The sequence below is a fragment of the Chinchilla lanigera genome, unplaced genomic scaffold (genome assembly GCF_000276665.1).
Source record: "Chinchilla lanigera isolate Chin_1 unplaced genomic scaffold, ChiLan1.0 scaffold00103, whole genome shotgun sequence".
Taxonomy (NCBI): Eukaryota; Metazoa; Chordata; class Mammalia; order Rodentia; family Chinchillidae; genus Chinchilla; species Chinchilla lanigera.
The window spans coordinates 1,489,098-1,501,961 of NW_004955504.1; the positions used below are offsets into that span (position 1 = coordinate 1,489,098).

Sequence of the window (12,864 nt, forward strand, 5' to 3'; positions counted from 1 at the left end):
CGGCCTCGGTCACTTCTCCTCCTTTATGCCCTGTACCTACAGGAGTACAGGCCACTGGTCATTTTGAGTTTGTTCTTCGTAATTGTCTCTCAATTTCTTTTTTTTGAAGGTACAGAGGATTGAGCCTAAGGCCTTACATGGAGCTACATCCTAGCCCTTTTAAATTTTTTTAAATTTTGAGACAAGGTCTCCCTTAGTCACTAAGTTGCCCAGGCTGGGCTTGAATTGGGATCCTCCTGCATTCCATAATGCTTTCCATAGTTGCTGGCTTACACCATCATACCAGAAGTGTTCTGCGTGTGTGTGTGTGTGTGTGTGTGTGCGTGTGTGTGTGCAGTTTGTTTTTAAGATAGGATCTCACTGTGTAGTTCAGCCCTTGAACTCACTATGTAGCCCAGGCTGGCCTCAAACTCGCGGTGATCTTCCTTCCTCAGCCTCCTGAGTTCCAGGGAGGCTCTGCATATTTTAACATAATTCCTCACCTCTTTTCTATTCCTGGTTAATAAAACTTAGCTCAATTACTGTGACGGTCTTAAATCAAGTTTAAAATTAGAACTTTGACGTTTGGCTTCTTTATCTAATGTCCACTTGTCCCCCACGAGCTGACCAGAGCCTCAGCAGCTAGGGGTATGTGACAGGAGGGACTGTTTTTCTGAGGCATCCTGCATGTATTTCCTCTGGCTCTGAGAGTTCCTGGTCAGCCCAGGCCATGTGAAGACGGCAGCCAGGTTCTACTTTTACTTCAGCAGAGTTTGGAGCCCCTCGGTGTCCCTCGATATCCTTACCCCCACCAGGGAGAGGCCTTAGCCGAGGACATGAATATGCCTCAGCCCACGGCGCTGTCCCTCAGTTCGCGGAGCACTCGGACTTGATGGAGCGCCGCAGTGAGGACCGCGCTTCCCGCGCAGCTCCGCCTCTGTAGAGCCAGAAACCTGCTCCCCACGCACCCCGTGCTGCAGACACGCCGGAGACGAGCAGGAGCTGCCTCGTCGCTGAGAGGGACTTCACCACAGCACTGTGAGAGGGGCGGTGCATTTTTCATGGAGCTGAAGAAGGTATAAAACACTTTTTCTTACTTTAGTCGGTATGTGTGTATAATTAATATGCAGTAAATTATATGGCTCCAGTTTAAAGCTTGTTTAAATGCATAGAATTGGAAGTAGAATGAAGAAATAAAATAACTTTTGGAGCAGTGTAATGTAATATGTTGATCAATTTTATAGGCGAGTGGTGAATATTTAATTAATCACCTTTTGACAATTATTCACACTGGTCAGAATCAAGGTCTCCATTAAAGCCGAAGAATAGCTTCATTACAAATGACCCATAAAAGTGTCAAGCGCTGGCTGCGAGGACAAGTGATTTCCTCTCCCTTTAAGACCATTAGACGGGATGACGGGCTGGGCGATGGAGTGCATAATCGGGTGATTACCGAGAAGAGCTCAGTGGTAAATTTGACAGCTGGGCTGGAGGCTGGGGATGCGGCTCTAAGGGGCCACCAGCCCTGCAGTGCGCCTTTACTTTCAGGAGAGGACAAGAACGGCAGCGTTGTTTAGTGCTGGAATCTTGTTTGGTCCTGCGGTATTTGCCGAGGTCTCAGGGGTGACAACTCTGAGCACTGTGGCTCTGAGGAGAGGACCAAGCCGGCTCTTTTCAACCTGTCCCCTTTGCAGGCTCTCAGCAGAGGGAAGACACCCGCTGCTGTCTGATTAACGCCCCGAGGCCGGGCAGGGAGGCAGAGCGGGACCTGCGTGTCTCAGGGTCGGGCCCGCTTTTCCAGGCCAGGCTCGGAGGACGAAGGACCTATCTGTTACCATGGCTCTTCCAACCACAGTGACTTGGAGGTTGATAGCCACTGGCATGCAGTGGGTCCACTCCCAGCGCTCACAGTTGGCCGCACAGTCCCGGTCCTCATCCCTTCAGATCTGGTGGGGACCCCAGCATTCAGCATCCCCCACCAGTCCTGCCTGAGCCAAGAAATGCTCTTTCCCATATAACGCTGCGGTGGGGTTCCTTTACAGCAGCCTCCAGATTCTCTGCCTTGGAAACAATACTAGAGCTTAGAACTGTGCCTTCGATCACACACACACACACACACACACACACACACACACACACACACACACATCATCTGGCTGAGGGCAGGCGAATCACTCTGCGACCCAAACTTGGCTCCCAGGGGCCCCAGCAGAGAGCAAAGCCCCCGCCAGGTCCTCCGTCTCCAGTGTTTGCACACTTGACTCTGACCGTGATTGCAAATGGCTCTGTCAGACTTTTTCTAAAATCTAGCAAAAATAGAAGAGGCTATTACTAGTTGTAACACAAACAATCTGAAGATACTTGTGTTTTCAAAAGTTCCGCAGGTCCTGCCTGCCCCTCTGACGTCTCTTAAACCTCCTTGTTCCTGTTCTGAGCCTCGGATCCGGCGCCTGTGGGCAGCCTAGCGCTGGGGCACCCACCGCCGCGCACGCTCAAGTGGCCACTTCTAAAACTTAATGGCTATTGACTCTGGTCAGGATTTCTGAGATGTTATCTGGCCCGTAAAGACTCTGCAGCCCGCCGTTTACATTGTATCTGGCGATTGTATAATCAGTATTGATTTTCCTTGTGTGTAGTACCTATGTCAAACAACCTAATATATTTAAATGGTGATTATTTCAGTTATATATCTACCGTGAGATAAGATCAAAGGTAGTTAGGATGTGTGGTAGATGGGAAGATAGCCGAGTGCGCCTGGGCCTTTACCTCTGCCATTGTACAACCCAACCACAATTGAGCACGTTTAATCATTAACTTTGGGAAGCCGTGGGGACCCTGCTGCTGAGGACCGTCCTGGCAGATGGCGGGAATGCGGGAGGGAGGGGTGGGATCTCAAAGATCCTGGGAAATCATTCTGTGCGCTTAATTCACTCCTTGTTAGAGCACAGATACTTCTGGAGAAATGAGAAACAAACTTAGGCCGACTGTAATTTCCTCTAGGATGTAGACACTGCACCCTCCTCAGAGCCATCCCGGGGGCCATTCTGAGGCTAGGGTGCTGTGGGTCCCTCCCAGGGGCAGACAGCGGGGGTCTGCCCTGACAACCCCTGGCACTGGCCGCACACACTGAGGGCAAAGCAAGCTGGCTTCCTACTGTTGCTCTGCTTGTGGACGGCATTTCTTAATGTTTTCCTCTTTCAAAATACATCTGGGTGATCGTTTTGGGACTCGGTGTAAATAAGCACATGCATATTTATTACTTTGAAAGTGATTAATACTACATGTAAGGCAAGCTAATGAAACTTTGTGGGAGTTAAAAAATACAAATTTTAACATGAGGCTTGCTGTTCACATCTGTCATCGATGCTTCTGCAAGGATGCGGGGTTCGAGGACCTGCCTATGCTCTGCCCTGGGCCTGCACCCCCAGACTTCTCTGTCTGCCTGGTTCTCTGCGTCCCGGAGGCTGGGCCTGCTATGGTGTCTGCTCCACCAGCCCCTTCTCTAACTCAGGGCTGGAAAGCCGACAGGTGGCTTCCGGTTTCGTTAGCGTCTCTATTCAGTGTGTCTCCGTGGGACCCAGCGTTTTTCTTTTATATAGCATTTATGGGTAGTTATCTTGTTTAATTAAGGTAGCTAATGGAATACCCTAAAAATAATAACACTAGCAAAGTTGTGTGATACAAAGTTATTCCAAAAAGCTGAGAATCCATCGTCCGTGGTCATCAACTGGGCAGGTGCAGAATGTGCTACGATAACTTCCCACAAAGGCTCAGGAGTGCTTTGGATCTGACCCCACATGCAAACCCAATTCCTGGTGAGGAAGGAGAGGTTAGGGCAGATCCTGGAACTCATGGGCCAGGCGGCCAGCCCCGCAGCAGGTGCCCACCTTCCCCTGCATTGGGGGACAGTTGCTTTCGTCTGCTTGTCCGGATGCCTGTGTCCCCCCAGCCCACAGGACCCAGGTGTTTACATGCGCCCGCCACGGGGATGGCCTGGGGATGGCACTGTGGGGAGACGGGCGGGAGACAAGGTGGAGCACTTGTGGTAGGAATCGCGCCCTCACCAGGGAGCCCAGAGAGCGAGGACGCAGTGAGAAGATCTGTCAACCAGGAAGTGCCCCGCGCGGCGGGAGTCGTTCCTGAGCTTGGACATCACGGGCTCCGGAAGGGGGCTCCATGTCCGGCCCAGAAGGACCCGGCTTGACGGTGTTGGTGCAGCAGCCACTCAGCACCAAGGCCCAGCCGCCCCCTCCCAAGGCCTCCGCTGCAGACTGGGAAGGCCGCGTCAGCTGTGGGTTCTCACGGTGCCCTGAGTTCCACCGCACTGTGCGTACAGCACCATGGCTGGGACTAACAAGTCCTCCCCTGCGAACCCTCGTGCACACTTTTACCCTGACGTGGGAGGAGCAAAGCACAATTTGGGCTGTGTTCTAGTCCAAACCCAGCACCCTTTCCACGAGAACTGGACGGGAGTTTTGCTTGATGATTTTTGCTGATTTTAACCAAGTTCTTAGTTCTTAGTTTTACAGTCAAAGTCTTGTTAACTTGCTTTACAAACTAACTTCAAACTAACTTCATACCATGGCTCCTAGGTTCAAATTTTTCTCACTGATTAGATTTTTTAAAGATTAAGGTCACAACTGACATACTACAGAAAATATTTAAAGTTTTAGGGAAATGTATTAAAAGTGCTATGTTGGGAATCTGACTGAAACGTGAAATTTCACTAGCTCTGAGAAAAGGCAACTGCTGAGCATAGGAAGGTGGCAGACATGGTGGTCTTACCTCTCGGAGTGGACTGAGCCGCTGGGGGTCACACCATCCTCCCTGCATGAAGCAGCTCTCACAGTGACCGGGTCACCCAAGGCTTCCTCTGTCCCTGCCCCTTGGCCTTCGGGAACTGACGCAGCACTTGCTCCTGGCCTGGGCTCTGCACACCGCAGGGCTGCCGTTGGCCCAGCCCAACTTACAGTGCACACCCTGCTCTGCATATTGCTCATGCAGGTGTCTCCCGTCAGAAGGAGGGTCACACATGGGTAGGTGACTCCAGGGACACCAGGAAGACCTCAGCAGTCCCAGGTGGGAGGAACCGGCAGGCTCTGGTGCCTAGCACCCCAGAAGTGAACTGGATCAAGGCCCCAGTGGGGCTGGGGGACCCCAGCACTATCTGCATAGCCAGTAGTCAGTCAGGGACCTGGCAGGATGTCGGAATCTGGGAGTGCTAGGTCCTGGCTGCCGGGCAAAATACAAGCCTGGTGCTGGTGCCGCCCGTGGTATCAAGACTGAGGGAATTCCTAGAGGCCAACACATGTTCTCCTGGGAGATCCCAGAGTCACTTTCCTCCGATGGGCAGAGTTCTCCAGGGTCACAGTCTGAGAGTGGCCCTGCAGCTCAGCGTGGGCTCCCGTGTTTCCCCAGGCACCCCCAGGACTGCTGCTGCCCTTTCTGTTCAGGTTTGGTCCGTGCTGCAGACGCTGCCGGGCACTCTCTGCTCCTCCCGTCCAGTGGGACCCTGTTTGTGGTGCCTGACACGGCTTCTGAGACCAGCCGCTGTGCTTCTGCATCTCCCCAAGGTGCCATGGCTCCGTGTACCTGAAGCCGCATGCTCCTTTTGCTCCTGACATTCCCAGTGCCTGCAGAGGCTCAGGGCCTCCCTGTGCCCAGGGTCACCTTACCCATAAACACTTGGGTGACCGTATCCACAGTGACAGCTGACATCTGACAATTCCCTCCACGCAAGGTGCTTCATCTACTTGGCTTGCACGTGGCAGAAAGTTAGCTGGACACACACCAATCCCAAAGGTGAGTTATGGGATCATCTTCATTCACACTTGCGGAAACTGAGGCCCAGAGTGAAAAAGTGGGTTGGCCAACTTTTCACAGCCGGCTGGGGGAAAGTGCGGTGGCCTCCCACTTCCTGGTCGAGGTCACTAGAACATGTTTTGTTCACTGAGGATGAGCGCTGGAGCCTCACTCCGCAGGCAAGTGCTCTACGCTGAGCTGCACCTCAGCCCATTGGACATACTTGGTGTTAAACGTTATTTACTTCAGAAATTCCCAGCTGCAGCATTACCAGAATTATAGGAAGCCTATTGTTTTGTCAAAACCCTAGCATTAATGAGTTATCTTAAAAGAAAACCCAAGAGCATTCTATAAGTCTCAAGTTTTTTGAAGTATTTTTCTGCAGCATGTCTTATTGCATTGGCCTAAGGTGAGAGAGAGAGAGAGAGAGAGAGAGAGAGAGAGAGAGAGAGAGAGAGAGAGAGAGAGAGAGACTTTCATGATGGTGCAGCGGCAGACGTCCTCATTTCTATTTTCGTGGTACAAGAGACTCCAGTGCTTCCACATCATTACAGTCTTGTCTATTGATTTAAAAGAGTAGCTCTTGTGAAGCGTTCCCCTTCCCACGCTCACACTTGGTGAAAAGGTGGGTTTTAGTAAATGCTGCCTCTGTCTACACTGTCTCCTGTATTTGGAAACATGAGTCGTTCATGTGGTACAAAACAGTATTTTCTTAAATTCATCATTAAATAAATTAATTGAGCCTCTGATCAATGAAACTTACCCTATCTATCTATCTATCCATCTATCTATCTATGGGGTTAAGCCGAGGCTCTCACATTGAACTGAATGCCCAGTCCTTTTTAAATTTTTGTTTTGAGACAAGATCTGCCTAAGCTGCTGAGCCACCCACTGGCGAGCAGGGTTTGGAGCACCCTTATGCCAGGGGATGATACTCATCAGGGTAGCAGGTCTGAGAGGGTCGCTCCGTACCACATGCAGTGGAGGCGCCCACACACGAACATGTATAAATACATACGTGCACACACACACTCTCCCGCAGACCTTTTCTGAGTCTATACATGCAGAGATGGTCAAGTGCCTCAGTATTCTGAGTTAAGTCATTGTAAACCTATTTAAGTAACATTTCTGTGCCTATTTTTTGATGTCTATTTTACTGGAATTGCTAGGTTGCTTCCTAGCAGCTGTGAACACAGTAAATTCGGTTCTGATGGCAGAGTAGACGGCAAGTACGTCCCCCGCACAAGGATGAAGCGTGGAGACCAAGCCTCTCGCTTCAGTGGGGCGACAGCAGCTGCTGCACAAGACATCGCCGGAGAAAGTCTAAGGTTCGGACAGCCAGAACAGGAGAATTTCTGGGTCTGCATCTCTTTCCATTTCAGTCATGTGATGCCTTTGACAGACAACCTTTTAATGTTTCGCTTCCCATACTTACTGGCATGAAATGGAAGACAGGAGGGTGGGTGAGCTCCGAGCTGGGCTGTCTGAAAACGAACCTGAAACCTGGCTCACACGTGCACTCCAGCCCCAGTGCTTCCTCTCGGATGACAATGATGCCACCGCGCCCCCATGACTGTTTACATCCGATGCCACCCTTGGGGAGGTGGCTGTGGCCGCGGGAGCTGTGGACATGCGCTCTGCTCTGTGTAGTCCAGGAGCTGATGCCACAGAATCTTAGCTGCCCAAGCAGCGTGCAAGCTCCACCCAGAGAGCACGTTCCTCCCGCAGTGACTTTCGGAGCCACTCACTGCAAAGCTGCTTCTGGGTGTAAAATTCTCTTTCACCGACTTGAACCTTTGCGCCACCTTATTCGAGCCGATCTTGGACGACCTGTGGAACAAGAGGGGAAAAGCAAGGGGCCGCTGTTCTTGCTCATTCCCAGGGAGTTCCGCCCAGCCGCGTTTTCAGCTTTCCGACCTTCACTGCGCACCTTTCCTCCTCCGCTCCGGCGCAGCGGGAGTACGGTGGCGGCAGGGAACAGGTCAGCTGTTTTAAAAAGGGGGCATGAACATTTCCATTTTAAAGATTTAATCAAAAGTTATGAGGAAATACTATAAGATGAAATTGTAACAAAATATCTAATACGAAATCAAAATGAATTATTTAATTCCATCCTGTTTTCTAACGTTACAAATTAAGATGCTCGGGAGTCTTTGGACACTCCCTTAGATTTTTCTCATAGTATTTTAGAGCTTCCTCACAAAGGAGAAAGGAGCGCTTGCTTCGGAGAAGTTCCAGGCTTTGGCAGAAGCCTGGCTGCCTGGACTTGCGTTCGGGGCCCTGGGGGTTGTCACCGCGGGCAGAGTGGCATCAAGCTCGGTTTCCCCCTCCGCACGCTGTCCGAGTCCTCCGGTGGCCAGGGAATTTGTCATAGGAATCCTGTGTCCAGGAGGACATTCTTTTCGTGACACCTCTTTGGTTTACAATTACTGACTCAATCCACCTGTCACATATGGAAGAGAAAAATCTTTCGGTTCAACATTACACCTTGTCCTTTGCGCTTTACCAGTTTACTTTCTGTTTCTTAGCCAATGGGCCCTCACTGGCCTCAGAACGGACCTCAGCGTGGGATGGCGCTCAGTCGTGGTGGGTCAGGCGCCGTGACTTCTGAGCCCTGCCCCGCAGAGTGGCCCCTTTGGTATGGAGATGGCGCCCGCACGCTCTCCTGGGTGGGGTGCAGGGCTGAGCGGCTGGCTGTCCAGGTCTGGGTCTGGATGGCCCCCAGGGCCAGGGACCAGGCAGCGCTCTCCAACCTCCCTCCCTCCCGATCTCCCCAGCCTTGCTGTCCGTGGGGTCCCCAGGCGGACAGGCTCCCTTGGGCTGGGGCTGATCCTCGCTGTCCCAGTGTAGAGCTGTTCTTCCTGTGGACCAGGGCCCTTCTTTTTGGCTTCAGGAGCCCGCCCATCCTGTGCAGGGGAACCTCTGACAGGAGGAGCCGGGAACCGCCTCTCTTCCCTGGGCTGAAGGGACCAGGTGGCTGGTGTCCAGGGCTGTGTGTGCCTACAGAGGCCCCTCTTGTTCCCGTCCCTTCGGCCTTGCCCTCTCTGACCTGGCCTCTCAGGGTTCGGAACCCGCTGCCCCCTACCCCCACCTGGGTCTCAGCCCCTGGTCTGTGGTTCGAGCACTGGGACCACAGGTCAATATTTTCTCAGTATCTGCAGCTCAGTATTCACTGATTTGCTCCCTGGGCACTGGATCCATGGCGGTTTCCAGAGGGGCCCCAAGAAGCCAGAGTGGTCTTGCAAGGAGGCAGAATGTGGTGCCTCTCCCCAGGCTAGAGTGGACAGGGTCACCAGGGGCAAGAGAGGGGGAAGGTCAGGTGGCATGGACACCCCTGCGTCCACCTGGACCAGCACTGGGAGGGAGGGGGGCAGGCTTTGAGGACACCCCCATGTCCATCCAGCTGCAGCAGGGAGGGAAGAGGGGCTAGGCTCTGTCACCCACCAGCACCTCCTGGCACCGGCAGCTGCACCTGCCCCAGCCGTCCCAGGTCAGGTCCCTGCCACCTGCCCCCCTCCATTCCTAAGGCACTGCACCCCAAAGCCTGAGCAATAACGACCACCTGACTCAGAACAGTGGCTGCATCTGGGCGGGTGTGGGGTCTGGGCAGGGAGGCTGTGTGACCAGCGATCACTTAGATGGGTTCCCGAGGGATCTGTAGGTGCTAGGTGGAGGCTGAAGGAGCTGGAGACCTGGCCTTGAGCTGCGTCCTCCACTTCTGCCCTTTCCTTGAGGTCATGAGAGGTCATCGCTGGCGGAACTCGGCCCCTGAGCTCAGTGGATGTGGCGTCACTCTGTGCAGAGGATCACAGGGGCTTCTGAAAGTTTGGCCCTGTAAGAACGGACCTGGGCCCACGGTCCCGACACAGCACCCAGAACACAGCACCTTTCCTGGGCTCCGGCCTTGCCTCGCCGTACCTCACACAGGAAGCCACTGAGCACTGGGCTCCCTGGCCAGAACCGGGCACCGAGGCTGAGCACCACGCGGCACACCCCACGCCCACCGCCTCCGAGACAGCCCAGCCAGCTCGGCCAAGATAGATGGCCTCCACCCTTGGTGCGGATAACGACATTTCAATAATCACATGCTGGGGTCTTTAGGTCTGGATTTATTATTATTGCTAATAATAATAAAAATAAAGATTGCTTATGCTCTCCCACAGTGCTCTACAAAAATTGATTTTCCTGGGGCCTGCGCGGTTGTTCAAAGCCTTCTTCCCCTCCCGCCTGCAAGGTGGATGGATGTTTTATTACATCAATCCCTTAAATTCCAAATGAATGATTGGCACAATATTGATACGTTCACAAGAGACAGCTTCAAAATCAGATCTCTTTATCTGACGCATTTACGATTCTGTCCATCACAGTCACTGGGCAGAGCCTTTGATTCCGACAAAGGGATTCCCTGTGAGGATGAGGGTGCCCACGTGACCAGCGCTTTCCCGCCTGGCACCGGAGCCCGGGTGCTTGGAGCTGGTCCTGAAGGACGCTGGCGGTGTAGCAGAGCCCGGGAAGGCGCTGTCCCAGCACCGCCCTCCACTCGGGAGGTGCGGCGTTCCGTTATTAAACAATAATTAACTCCTCCAGGCTCAGCCCTTTCCGCCTGCTAATCTTGGTGACTGTTTACATGCTACTATTTGTTAAATGGCAAAGTTTATTGATTTGGCAAAATCAGGTCCACATTGTAGATTTTTCTCTCACTCTGTGTTCCTACATGTGGTTCAGCATTTTTAAATGTCAACCTCAAAGTATTATTGATCGGTAATTAAAAGTGTAGAGAGAAATTAGCATAGTAGAAGTTTATGGTCATTAGTACAGGACCGTCGGGCAGTTATTTAGCGTGTTTTAACATTTATTTTCCTTCCTGTTATTGACACAGAGTATGATACCTGTGGAATAGTTTTTGTTTTGCTAAAAAGGAAAGTTTTGGCATCGATAAGAATTAATGACATACTTTTCTTTTGCAAAACCCACTTGTTGGGCTCCCCGGAGGACAAACAGACTGACCTTGTGGCAGTGTGCATGCTGGGCTTGTGGGGACACAGGGATGAGTGGAGGGAAGGGTGCACCTCGGCCCACATGGGGACACAGCCCCTGGGCTTGCAGGTGGTTCTCTAGCATCTGGAGAGTGCACCCCTCCAACCCCAGGCCCTGCAGATCCTGTGCCCCAATCTGTCTCCTTGGCAGTGCACTTCGGAGACCCCAGTCCTAGGGCCAGCTCCATTCTGAAAGCACAAAGCCAACAGGGGCAGGCGGCAAATCCAGGTGTGTTCATGGGACGAAGGAGACACTTAGGGTCTTGGGACCAGGGACCAGCCCCACCCTGGCCATGGGTGCCTGCTCTGAGCAACCCTGCTGAAGGACGCCTCTCCTGGCTGAGGCCCAAGTGAAGGGGAGGGGAGTCGACCCAGGAGCTCCACTTAAAAAGACTCCAGTTTCCTGAGGTTCTGTGAGGGAAGGGGGCAGTGAGGGCCCAGCCTGAGGGGTGGGGTTGGGTCTGAGAAGCAGAGGTGGTGGGAAACATTGTTGCCCAGAGGAAAGCATTTAGAATCGCATTGCAACTTTACCCTGGACAAAGAAGAATTACTGTGGAGTAATCGAAATTCCCATTCATCCATCTAAACTTCCTCCCTCCTTCCCGTCCCCATCCCTCTATTCACTCAGCCACCATCTGTCCATCCACTCTCCCTCCCACCCATCCATCCATCCACTCTTCTACCCTTCTACCCATTCAACCCATCCATCCATTGACTCTTCTAATCTTCTACCCATCCATCCATCCCTCCATCTACTCTTCTACTCTTCTACCCATTCAACCATCCATCCATCCATCCATCCATCCATCCATCCATCCATCCATCTACCCTTCTACCCTTCTACCCATCCACACCATCCATTCGTCCATGCTTCTATCCATCCATCAATCCATCCACCCATCCATCCACCCTTCTACCTTTCTGTCCATCAATCTATCCATACACCCTTCTACCCTTCCATCCATCCATCCATCTGTCCATCCATCCATCCATCCATCCATCCATCCATCCATCTATCCATCCATTCACCTATCCATCCATCGATCTATCCATCCACCCTCTACCCTTCCATTTATCCAACCATCCATCCATCCATCCATCCACTCATCCATTCATCCACCACCCATCCATCCATCCTCCCATGCAGCCAGCCAGCAGCATCACCAAGCACGTGAAAATCCACCCTTCTGACAGGAGCAGCCAAGATGTTGAGGAATGGTCATGGCTTCCTGGCTTCACTGTGCTGCTGTTTGACTTGGAGACCCTGAGGAGCTGGGGAGAAGAGCAGTGTTGGGCACTCTCTTGGACAAGAGGCACTGGGGAGCTCTGGAGGTGTGGGGTGGGTGGCAGCAATATGGCTTTCAGAGGGGGGTCATGGGGGTCCAGTGAAGATGGCGGAGCAGTGTGACCAAATACACAGAGCCACAGAGGAAGGGCAAGAAACAGAGAAAGCCCATTGGACAGGACAAGAAAGAGGTGACCATCTCCATTTATTTATTTATTTATTTGCTACAACCCCCCTTATTTTATTTTATTGGTTTGTTTGCTTTGAGACAAGGTCTCACTGGCCTTGAACTTGTAATCTTCCTGCATCAGCCTCCTAGAGGGCTTCTCTATTCTTTTAAAAGGATGCTGTTGTTACCACTTTCACACTAACCCACAATGTGGGACTTTAAGAAATAACAGGGAAAAAATAACTATACCAAATGTGCCTAAATATGCAGAGTGAAAAAGTAAATCAGGTAGAAAGCTGGGCAAAAGACACCCAGCAGGACAGCCTGAAAGGAACCAACAGCCTTGGGTCCTGAGACCTCAGGGTAGGTGGCAGAGGCATGGGACACAGGCTCCATGACCCCTGGGCCACAGACATGCAGTCCTGCACCTTCGCCTGCAACCATCCTCTCCTCAGCTGTCCCACACCGTGCCACACCACACAGGAGCTGAGCGCCCCTTCCAGCTGCCACTGCAGACACTCTGACCCAGCAGGCAGGGCCACTCTCAGGACAGAGCACTGTGCCAGTTGCCAGCTCTGTCAGGGTCTGGCCAC

The 12,864-nt window shown here is 52.4% G+C and overlaps 1 long non-coding RNA gene across 1 annotated transcript; it reads left to right on the plus strand.

Annotated features, from left to right (window-relative positions):
- The first annotated feature begins 403 nt into the window (after window positions 1–403).
- On the plus strand, window positions 404–9,933 carry LOC102012107. The gene is made up of 3 exons (XR_264287.2): window positions 404–1,055; window positions 5,553–5,781; window positions 6,951–9,933. It is a non-coding gene; the product is annotated as an uncharacterized LOC102012107 (long non-coding RNA).
- The last annotated feature ends 2,931 nt before the right edge of the window (window positions 9,934–12,864 follow it).